The following is a 12,555-nucleotide window of genomic DNA, read 5'->3' as shown; positions in this document are numbered from 1 at the left end:
ACTGTTATTCGATTATGTGTGGTTCACATAAAAGGTTGAAAACTTATTAATTTGTCTCTGACCCCCCCTGGTTGGAAAAGCCTCTGTTGTACATTTATGCTAGCCTAGGCCATACCACTTTCTGTCTTCAGGACAGCCATCTTAGTTTATCAAGTGACACAGATTTTCCAGAACACAGAATTCATGTTCTTTTAAAGCATTTCTCGTCAAAGACTTTGATCTGGCAATAAATGTTACTATGTAATTCTCATGACATAAATTAGACATAAGTTGGATCTCCTCTTCTTCTGCTCATTCATTTGTCTGAATCATCACTATTATCTTTTTTATTTTCCTTTACCCTTCTCCATAACGCTCTTCCAAGAAACCATTTTATTCCACAATTTTATTGCAGAAGCAGCTGCAGGATGTCATAATCTTATCTTTATACAAAGGAAGAAATGCCTAATCCCTCAAGTAAACTAAAAATGTTGTATAAAGTCATTTCTCATTCATCCAATGTTCCAGGCAGTCCTGGTCCAAGACTGCCCCTTCACACACACAAAAACTCTTCACAAGACTTCATTGTCCTTCAGACTCTCCTGCAGCACAGACAGTCGAGGTTGCTGAGTCGACATTGCAGTCGTTTCACTCTTGATTTTGTGGCTCAATTTTAAATTCCCACACTTATTGCTAAAACATTCCTTCTAGTGGATCTGCTTATGTATTCAAGCACACCATCTGTCACAATTACTTCAAATCACAGGTCTGTGACAGACTGTCAATTTCACACTACAAAATATAATAGTGGAAAACAAAGTAAAATCAAGAAAGGGAGAACACTAAACTTGTTAAAACCATATACAAGCACAAACATTCAGGAAAGCAGAACAACCTTCAATGAAGTTGAACAATTTTGAACCAAGAGAAAGGCCATATGCACACCCTACCCCAGTATAAGATAACCAGACAAGGACTGGGTGAGTTGCCTCCTGAGTATTATGACCGCCATCAATCACTTAGGCATTGGAGATCAGGAGACTCTTCCCAGGCCACACATTCTGTAGGGTCTGTGAGGGCTGAAAGAATGCTTCCAGGCTATCAGGAACAAGCACAAAAACACAAATCAATTTTAAAATACACTCAAAAATGTCAAAACAATCCAACTTTTTTGTCTTGATCAGACATATCTACTAGCACATATTACTTCATTTATTCAGCCAATATTTATTAATAACCTACTGTATGCTTGACACTGTTCTAGTGGCAGAGACACAGCAGTGCATAATGCCCTGCTCTCTGCAGCAGATGTTGCAGCAGGAGGAGACATTCCAGGACATGACAATTAAAGTGGAGGAATGTCAAGCAGAACTGGGGAATAAGGGATGTGAAGGGGGTGAGACTTGCTATTTTATATAGGATGGTCAGAAAAAGACCTTATCAGGAGTAACATTTTTTGCAGAGAGATGAAGAACTGAAGGGAGCAAGCAAAAAAAAATGGGCCCTGAATTTGGAAAACATACATGACAGGTTCCAACAAGACCAGAGAGGACAAATGTGAGAAGAGTAAAGTGAACAAGGAGAGATAATATATGATACAAGGTGAGAAAGGTACTGACAACTGCATCCTGTAGGACTCTTTAGGCCATTGTAAAGATGAGTTTTTACTCCGAGTAAGACCGGGAGCTATTAGAGGGATCTCAGCAGAGGAGTGACCTGATTCAACTGTCTTGAGAGGATCCCTTTGTGTGTATAGACTGCAAGGTAACAGGAATAGGCCAAGAGAGAGTATTTCGGATACTAGTCCAACAATCAGGTGAGAGATGAGGAAGACTTTGACCTGGATAATAGTAGAAAAACTGTTGAGAAGGGATCAAAATATGGGTTTGTTTTTATGGTAGAGAGGCCAGGGATGGCTGAATGATCAGATGGGGCATGAAAAAGAAAGAGAAGAGACAGAGATGACTTCAGGAATTTTGGCATGGGCCACTGGAAGGATGAAGTCACCATTTACTGAGATGGGAATGACTGGGAGGTTGAGTTGGAAGAACTGAGAATCAAATATCTGGTTTTGAATCTGTTCTTTTTGCGATGCATATTCAACTTCCATATGGATGTGCCAAGAAGGATTTAGATCTAGAATTTTGGAGTTCAACGGAAAGGGTTGAGCTGTAGACATAAATTCTAGAGATGCCAGAATATAGATTATGATCCTTCTTTATCAGCACAGAAATGACTTGACTTTAGCCAAACTAAGCTATCGTACTGTACATGTTAGCAACACATTTTACAGGGCCAATTTGGCCTTTTGCAATGTTCTGTGGTTTCTAAGATAAATAAACATATTATATGTTTCCCTCTGGATGCCTTTGCTATGATCCTGTCAGCATTTCCAAAACAGTTCTTGCTTGAACACCACCCAGGAAAGAAAAAAGCCTTTTGAGAAAGAAATCATTGTTTTTTTTTTTTTTTAAATCGCTGTGTTTTGACTTATGAGTTTAAAACTTATAAAAACAGTCTAGTTTCTGTTCTCTTCAAGAATTTACATTAACAAAAGTGTGGCTTGGTGCCTGTATTGAATGTGAGTTGATAACTTGCTGGTGGTTTGACAGTTATAAACAAACAGTCTTATAATGTAAAGAAAGTATATTCCTGAAACTGCAGGAGGTCTCAGTGAGCCTCAGACATTATACCAGCATGTTTAACTAGAAAATTATGAAAACACCTACTACTTCTATAGCTAAGGCAATTTTTACATGGAATTGCAGCATGAAATGACTTCATCTACTTCTGTAAATGTTTATATTGATGACTATAAAGCACCCATATTGCCACTTGGTCTGACAATGATATGTGAACAACATAAAAAAAGTCTTGAAACAATTTATTTTTCCTCCTCTTTCCACAAAACCAAGTATGTGTGTGTGTTAACATCTTAACATGTTTATATGAGAGAAAATAAAATTTCAATTTAACTTTTAATTCATTTACTCCACTAGTTCACATATTTATTGAGGACTTAGACTATGACAGAAACTATGCTAGGTCTAGAGAAAATAGAAACAAAAAATGTATATTTTCTTCCCTCTAGTAGATGACTTTGGAATGTGAAAGTGAGGTATTTCAATAAACTTCAAAACTGAACGAAAAGACAATATCTGAGAAGGTTCTGAAAGGAAATGAAAGTCAAAAGTATTACATACTCATTCATGATTAAAAATTATAATGTTAAACAAATTTCCTGTGGCTGTCCTGACTTCAGGAAAAACATCTGGAAAATTGTAAGAAATACCAGGCCACCTACAAATCACAGACAAAGCTTTTACTGAGGTTCAGGAAATCATAAACAAAGCTTATGGGACCAGATGTTTCTGGATGCTGTTATTTTGATTAAGATGATTCTTCATTTCACACCATCTGGATTGATAGATTTAAAAAATCATTCCTTCCTAGCTTCAGTGACTCCTATTGACAAGAATACTAGAGATATATCTACCTAAGATAAATGCTAGTAGTACTAGAGTTAATAGTTTTTTGAAAGGGAAAGTTAGTGCAAAAACTCAAACTACTCATGAACGACTGTACAATTTAGTCCAGGTTTAAAAATTACTGTCATATTCACAGAGCCTACATTTTTCCCCAGATACTAACATCCACTTTTAAATTCCTTTCCCAGAAAGAATGTCTTAGGCGTAGTTGGCAAAAAATGAAAATCAGGTAATAAAATGTAAAAGCAATCTTTTCATAGGTTTCGAGGGCACCTTAATCTTGGTCCTTTGTGACTCTCAGAAATAGCAAACTTATTTCACTTTTGTGTGCATTCTCTGAGTTTCTTTCATTTCAGTACCAATAGTAACAACAATGGCAATGTTACTTTGCACTTATATGGCAGCTTTTGGTTTACAAGCGTATTCACTGATATAATCTTATTGCTATTTCACAATCAACAGTGCAATAGGGTTATATTATGATAAGAAAAAGAGACAAGGAATAAATAATTTAAGAAGTATTTGATTAATAAGTGACTACTGCTATGAGATTAGATATAGACTTAATCCATTAGCCAGGGGAAACAGAGTTGAGGAACTAACAGAGTTAGGGAAGAAAAAGATTTCTTTTAATGGCTCAGTGTTCTTTGTGGCATGCCCTCTATCGCTGCACTCCCTTACTCCCTCTTCTTCCCATTTATGCCTTCCATCCCCAACCATGCACAGAGAGTCATACCCTTACCAAATGAATGGGTCATAAAAAACAGCTCTGGCTCAGGAAAGGAGATTTCTGGAATGGACTTCAACTGTTGTCTAGCACAGACCTGGTCTCAAAGCTTAGAGAGAATGTACCTGGGGGTCTAAGCCTGGTGCAAGCAGCCTGGGGGGCGGCCTGAAATTTAGCGGCAGACTCTGATCCAGCTTCTCTTGAGGCAGTGCGGAGCAGGCATTAAGAATATAAGCCAGCAAGGTTTTGCTCCTGTCTTAGTGTTACCTAGTTGCTTTGTAGTCTCAATTGTGTAATCACTTTTTAGTATCTATAGGTTCTATATTTTCATGTGCTTTTATGAAGGAAAGCATTGTCCCTTTCTTTCTATATTTAGAACTTCTTTGAGCATTTCTTCTGGGACCAGTCTAGGTGTGACACATTCCCTTAGCAGCTTGCCTAGGAAAAACTTTAATTCTTCTTCACTTATGAAGCTCAGCTTGGCAGGATATAAAATTCTCGGTTGACATTATTTTTTCTTTAAGAAAGCTAAGAATAGGCCCCCAATCTCTATTGGTTTGTAAGGTTTCTGCTGAGAAGCTTGCTGTTAGTGTGATGAGATTTTCTTTATAAATAATTAGATGCTTCTCTCTAACTGCTTTTATTTTTTTTCCTTCACATTGACTTGGGGTAGTCTGACGACCGTATACTTTGATGAGATTTGTCTTGCTGAGAATCTTCCAAGTGTTTTCTTGAGCTTCTTGCATCTGGATGCCTAATTCTATAGCTATATGAGGGATGTTTTCCTGAAATTTTCTATCATAATCATTTTCCAAGACTTTTACTTTTTCTTCTTCTGCCCCAGGAATGCCTATAACTTGTAGGAGTGGATGCTTCACCTAATCTCATATTTTCAGAAGTCTTTGTTCATTTATTTGATTTTTTTCTTTATTTTCATCTGGGTTAATTAAAAGGACCAGTCTTCATTATTATATCAAAAAGATACCTGCACTTGTATGTTTATTGTAGACTATTCACAATAGCAAAGACATAGAATTGACCTAAGTGTCCAATAATGGATAATTGGATAAATAAAACATGGTGTATGTACACCATAGAATACTATGTAACCATAAAAAAGAATAATATCATGTATTTTTCAGCAACATGGATAGAGCTGGAGGCCATTATTCTAAATAAAATAATCCAGAAACAGAAAATCAAATAATGCATGTACCCACTCAGAAGTGGGAGCTAAACAATGAGTACACATGGACACACAAAGTGAAATAATAGGTAGTACAGACTCCAAAAGTGGCGAGAATGAGAGAGGGGTGAAGTTTTAAAAATTGCCTATTGGGTATAATGTTCACTCTACAGGTTACAGGCATACTAGAAGCCCAGACCTCACCATTATGCCATGTATCCATGTAACTTCCTAAATCTATAAAAATAACGATTAAAAAGAGAGAGAGAATAAAAGCCTATGGTCAACCTGACCTAGGGTAGTCTTTGTTTTGGTGTTCATAAGCTGTGAGACATTCAGCATATCAAAATGAGAAACAATAATAAGGTGCCTACCACTCAAGTTATTTAGGGCCATTAACTGAGATACTGTATGTAAATAGTGAAAGACAGAATGCTTTCCCCCCTAAGATCAGGAAAGAGCAAGAATGGCTGTGGTCACCATACTTTGAATAGAAAGTTCTAGGTAGTACAGTAGGAAAAAGTAATAAATAGAAAGCATGAAAATTGGAAAGGAAAACATAAAATGATGTTCACTTGAAAATGATATGTACGTGTTCATCAAAAATACTAAGACATGAATAAAAAATACCCACTAAAACTAATAAATGAATTTAGCAAAGTCATAGGGTGCAGTGTTAATATATAGCAATCAGTTCAATTTTTATTTATTAATAGCAAAGAACTGGAAAGTAATTTTAAGAAAATTATCTTAAATTCAAAAAAATGACACATGAATAAACTTAACAGGAGATATGTGTGATATATACATTAAAATATATAAAACATTCCTAATGGAAATGAAAGAAGACCTGAAAAATTGAGACATATACCATATACATTATTTAAAGATTCAGTATTGATAACTGACATATAGATTTATCAGTTCTAATCATAATGTTAATTAGCCTTTATATAGAAATTGATAAGCTGATTCTAAAGTTTCTATGAAAATGCAAACAATCTAATGGATACAATGCCCTTTATGAAGAGGAAAAGTTGAGGACTTTCACTTTTAAGTCTTTCCCTGAAGATACAGTGATATTGGCAAAATGACAGACATAAAGATCAGTTGAACGGAAAACAGTTCTGAAATGAGTCAACCCAAAAACAATCAAATGACTTTCAACAAAATGACAAGTCAATTCAATTAGGAAACGAAATCTCTTCAGCAAGTGGTGTTGACACAACTGGATATTGGTATGGGATATCCACATTGACTATTACCTTATATTAATATTATATCTACAAATTAACCCAAAATGCGTATGTATAATTAAAAGCTAAAATTAAAAAAAAATTCTAGAAGAAAACAATGGAGAAAATCTTTGCAAGATTAAGATAGGCAGATTTTCTTTTAGAGAACATATGAAAAGCATGAACTATCATAGAAAAAAGTAATAAATTAAACCATATCAAATTAAAAATCTTTGCTCTTCAAAAGACATCTCAAGAACATAGAGAGTTACAGACTGAGAGAAAATGTTTACACTACATGTACTTAACAAAGGATTTCTATCCAGAGTGTCTATGTGTATGTGTTTATGTGTGTGTGTATGTCTCCACAATTTCAGACTTTAATAAGATCAAGCAAACAGCTTTCAGAAAATGAGCAAGTTATTGAATATCCACTTCATGAAAGAGAATATATAAATTTTCAATTTAGCTACCACATGATTCAGCAATCTCACTGCTGGGTTTACACTCAGTATATCAAGGAGAGTTCTTCACTCCTACGTTTGTTGCAGCACTGCTTACAGTAGTTGCGATTTAGAAGCAACCTAGATGTCTATCAACAGATCAATGGATAAAGAAAATGTGGTATATATACACAATGGAGTACTATTCAGCCACAAAAAATAATGAGATCCAGTCATTTGCAACAACATAGATGGAACTGGAGATCATTATGTTAAGTGAAATAAACCAGGCACAGAAAGACAAACATTGCATGTTCTCACTTACATGTGGGATCTAAAAATCAAAACAATTGAACTCATGGACATAGAGAGTACAAGGATGATTATGAGAGGCTGGGAAGGTCAGTGGGGGCCTGGAAAGCAGGTAGGAACGGTTAAAACCAAATAGCAAGAATGAATAAACACTACTATATGATAGCACAACAGGGTGACTATAGTCAACAATAACTGCAAATTTTAAAATAACTTACAGAGTATAATAAAATTGTTTGTAACTTCATGGATAAATGCTTGAGGGGATCGATACCCCATTCTTCATGAGGTGTTTATTTCACAGGGATGACTATATCAAAACATCTCACGTACCCTATAAATATATACACCTATTATATACCTACAAAAATTATAAATAAAACTTAAAAAAGAAAATATATAAACAATAAGTATTCAAAAAGCACATAAAATCAATACCAATAGTCATCAGGGAAATGTTAATTAAAACCATCATAAGATATTACTCTGTACCTATGAAAATAGCTAAAATTTAAAACTCCTAATACCAAGCCTTGAAAATAATGTGGAGGAACTGGAACTCTCATATATTGCTGATGACAAGGTATAACATTATAAGCACTTAAAACATTATTTTTGATAATTACTATAAGTTAAACATACACCTACCATATGACCCAACTATTCCATTTAAAAGTATTTTTCATAGACAACAGATGTCCATACTAAGACGACTTGGACATAAATCTTCATAACAGTTTTATTTGCAATAACCAAAAACTAGAAACAACTCGTGTCCATTCACAGATGAAAAAAAAATTATTTTATAAAGTAGTTTATTCATAAAATGGAATAGTACTTAGTAAAAAAGGAGGGCGAGGGGAGATATGAACTGCAAAGGGGAAAGTAAAAAGTTTAGGTGATGATGGTAAGGTTCTATACAAAGTATTAGTTTCACAAGTATATACATCTGTCATAACTCATTGCATGTATTCAGGTTATGGTATATTGATTTAAATAAGAAAAGACAAGACACGGGAAATGTTATGCAGCGTATGAGATCTGTCTCCAGCAACATGGGCAACATAGCAAAAGTAGAAGTTGTAAAGATAGAGACAGCCAGGAGGGAACAGCTGTGAAGGGACATATCTAGTGGGCTGTATAAGTCGTGATACATGGCATCTGTGGTAAATTTTCCTATTACATGTTATGGTTTCTCTAATATCTAAATTCAAATAGTGTCTGTGCTTTGTGGACTGAAGAGAAGGGTGAATGTAAAGTGTGGGATGGCCCTAAGAAATTCATCCTTTGGTATTGACTCATTATTACAAAAAGACCAAAAGAGATTTACGAAGAAGTTCAGGGTGTGAGGTGCAGGAAACATGAAGTATTTCTTGAAATTCCACCTCATGTGGTTTTTTATAAACACATAGGAAATTCCCCAATAATTTCCCCATCATGCAGGATGAGATACTCAATTTATGTTTCTTGTGTGTTGAAGGAAAAGGCAACTCAAAATGGTGGGGAAACTGAAGGACATCTAGTTACCTATGGCATCTCATTTTGAATTATTTTTGAGAAACATTGGAAAGTTAGAAACAACTGATTTGATTTTTTCCACCTTCTTAATAAGAAACTAAACACAAACTAGTTCTAGTTATAAGATGACAGTAGATGTTTTAGGGGAAAAAAATCTACTCCCTGGCGATTTAATACAATAAAAGCTAATTTCTTGCTCATAAACAGTCCAATATGGATATTCATTGATATGCAACTTGCCTTCCTGTGCTGATGCTAGGGTCCAGACTCCCTGTCTTGTGGCTCCACCTTCCCTGAGATGCTTGGCATCCTGGCATTCAGCTGGCAAATGGCAGATGGGAGTGTGAAAAATGAAACCCCATCTCACATACACCTCCATCTAGAAATACCAGCCATCACTTCCACTCACATTACACTAGTGAGTATTAATCATGGCACCTCCTTTTGTGATAGTCAGGGCTAGAAAATGAAATCCCTGATGAGGAGCTGCTCTCCAGAGAAAACTTTTGGTGTGTTATTTACCAGAAGTTGCATGTTTTCAGCAACACAATGAACTACATTATTGAATAATGTCCTGTCAGACTCCAGGAAGAATTCCCTTAACCAAACTCAGGTGTAAAAAAGAATTGGGGATGTCATAAAATAATTTTCATGAAATGGGGGAGTCATGGAATAGAATTAGAGTCTTCCATGCATACTTCCCACTGTATTATCTTACTGCTCAAATACTGATCCTATGCTGGCCAAAATGAGGAGACCAAGAACACTACTTAACTAAAGTTAATTTCTAGGGTAACAAAAGCTTTTAAAATCTCTAAATTGTGCCTCTATTAAACTACTTTTGGCACTAATTTTGGGATCAGAACTTCAAGAAGTTCATGCAAAATTGCATAGAAGATAGTATTTCTTATTTAACAATATGAAGTTGGAAATAGAGAGGCAATTCATTTTAAGAATATCTTACATAGGCTTTTGTTTTCATGTTTCCTGAAAGCGCCAGATAGACTCTTGAGTCTCTAAGTTATTTGTTAAATTTCATTTTTTAATGTGTCTGGCAAGATAAGATGACCAGGTAATGAAATCAGAAACTTCCTGTTAGCTCAGTAGATTCACATTCAAAAGAAAACCCTTGTAAAAATACAAAATGTTGCTCACCACTTCATTTTCCAACTTAATATCTGAAAGGATTATTCTTTAAAAGCTGGAAGAAAGAAAAGGATGTCAAATAGAACCTGAAACTTTTGTTTATGGGCAAAATGCCAGACTGGATAGAAATCACTCAAGGATGAGAAAACATTTTCAAAATAGTTACAACCTTATGAAAAGATTATGTAACATAAAGAGAAACACTGAAGTTGTGGAAAGAAAGACCTCCTTTGAAAATCATTTTTTAGGAAACAAATGTTGACAGCTCTATCTTCTACTCTAAGTTAATGCCAAATAAATTGTATGTATGAAATAAAAGATATTGAGATAGAAAAAATAGAAAATTGGATGGTAAGTAGAGTTAAAATAAATGAAATATGAGATGAGAACAAAAAATGTATAGCTTCAGAAACAGTACAGAGCTGAATAAACACTACAGAAATTCAAATGGGCAACATTTCTGTTATTAGTTATCTCCTAGGAGGCCAAAGAAAAGACACAAAAAATGAAAGAATCTAATGTGATGAAAAGAAAATGTGAAAAGAGAAGTCTACCTTATGGCTAATTGGTGATCTTTAAAAAGAAACTAAATAGGCAGAAGGGTAATGAAAGACAAAGCAGGGAAAGAAAACATTTTCTGATTTGAAAGTTTGAATGTTCAGGCTAAAAGTGGGCAAGTGAAGCATTAAAAAATTAGTAAAACCTGGTAAAGCATTTGAATTTCAAAAATGAACGTAAATATCAATTTAAAAAATCACACAAATATAAATGGGGACAAATATGAATGAAACATACTCTGTACAAATGAAAAACAAAACAATAATAGTTACTTCAGACTTCTCCACAGAACTAAACCTCAGAAGAAAATGAAGCAATATTGTCAGAATTTTAACAGAAAAAAATTTAACTCTGCCTACGTGCTTCTTTATGTTACTTCCGTGGGACTTGGATCATAGTAGGCAGTGAATAAATATTTGTTAAATGAGTGAAAAAAAGGAATAATAAAAATGTGAGTGGAGAACATCTTTTCAAGTCACCAGGGAACAGCTTAATGTACTGATTGTGGACAACCTGAATGTTAAACAAGAGGTAGAATTTTTTTCTTATCAATTTTTAAATACCAGTAGTGTACCTGGATTCCAAATGTGTTTGCTGCTAGTTGGCATTATTATGCTTACCTTTCTCCTCCAGGAGAACATATGATTTTTACGACTTCCGGGTTGTAAAAATGAACAGGTTCTTACTTACCTATATAATATAGCAGCATTTATTTATTCATTGAAAATCTAGGAAGTATTTTAATAATCCATCAACAAGTACTATCAGTGTACCATCCAAAACATGTCCTCAATATTGTTTTTTGATCATCTCTCCTGCTACCACCCAGTTCAACACTGCACTTGCTCCCCTGGGCTGGGAAATATTCAGAGGGATTTTTCTGCTTCCATTCTACTCTCTCTCTCTCTTTCTCTCTCTCTGTCTCCCCCCAACTGCTTCACTCAGCAGTGTCAGTTCCTTTATAAAACTTAGATTGAATCATATCACTCCATGATTAAACCATTCAAGAACTTCCCATTATATTTGGACAACAACACAAACAGTGAGGCTGTACGGGATTACTTCTTTCCCCAACTCTCTGCGCTTCATTTTTACCACTGACATGACAAGCCTTACCTACTTCAGGATATTTATATTAGCTCTTCTCTCTGCCTGAGATACTTCCAGATCTGGGGTCACATGTCACTTCTCTGGCTCCCATTTATACTAATATAAAACAACATATACTCTAATCACTTTCAATCTCTTATCCTATTTATTTTTCATAACACATATTATTTTAAGAAAGTATATTATTTACTTTTGTATTACCTTTCTTCTCCCAAGTACATAAGCTCCTTAAAAGCAGAGACCCTTCCTTTCTAGTTGTGTTCCCAGAACACAGGATGATTCCAGACACACAGTTGGGCATTCTGTATTGACTGAATGAGCTAATTGAGTAAATGAATGGTTAAACAAAGGAGACTATTTGATTAGTCTATCACTTTCAAAATAATTATTCAAAAGGTATGGAACTGTTATTCAAAACTATGCTTTTATTTTATGTTTGCTTTTATTTACCTCCTTTTCCCTAATTTGGAGTGATGGTGGCGGGGGTCAGGGAAGGTTAAATTAAAAGGGATGTTTTGTTACCTGAGTTCTGCCAGAGTGCAAGAGGAACCTGAAGGAGTAACTTGGATACTAGAGGGGAGCAGGGAAAGCTCAAGGAGACACAGCACTACCGCATTTAGTATAGTTGTCATGACTTCTTGTAAGTATCCACAGATATCTGCACTATGAAACCGCTGTACTACTAGCAATTTTGATAATGAAAACTTAGGTTTTCAATAAGATTACTTCCATTTTGCTATGAGTGTCCAAAGAATGTTTCCAGGAAAGAGAAAGAAAAAAACAGGGGTGAGGAGGTAGAAGGAAGGAAAGGTAGGGAAGGAAGGAAGGAAGGAAGGAAGGAAGGAAGGAAGGA

This window comes from Mandrillus leucophaeus, unplaced genomic scaffold (genome assembly GCF_000951045.1).
Source record: "Mandrillus leucophaeus isolate KB7577 unplaced genomic scaffold, Mleu.le_1.0 Scaffold340, whole genome shotgun sequence".
NCBI lineage: Eukaryota > Metazoa > Chordata > Mammalia > Primates > Cercopithecidae > Mandrillus > Mandrillus leucophaeus.
Note: the sequence above shows the minus strand (reverse complement) of the source record.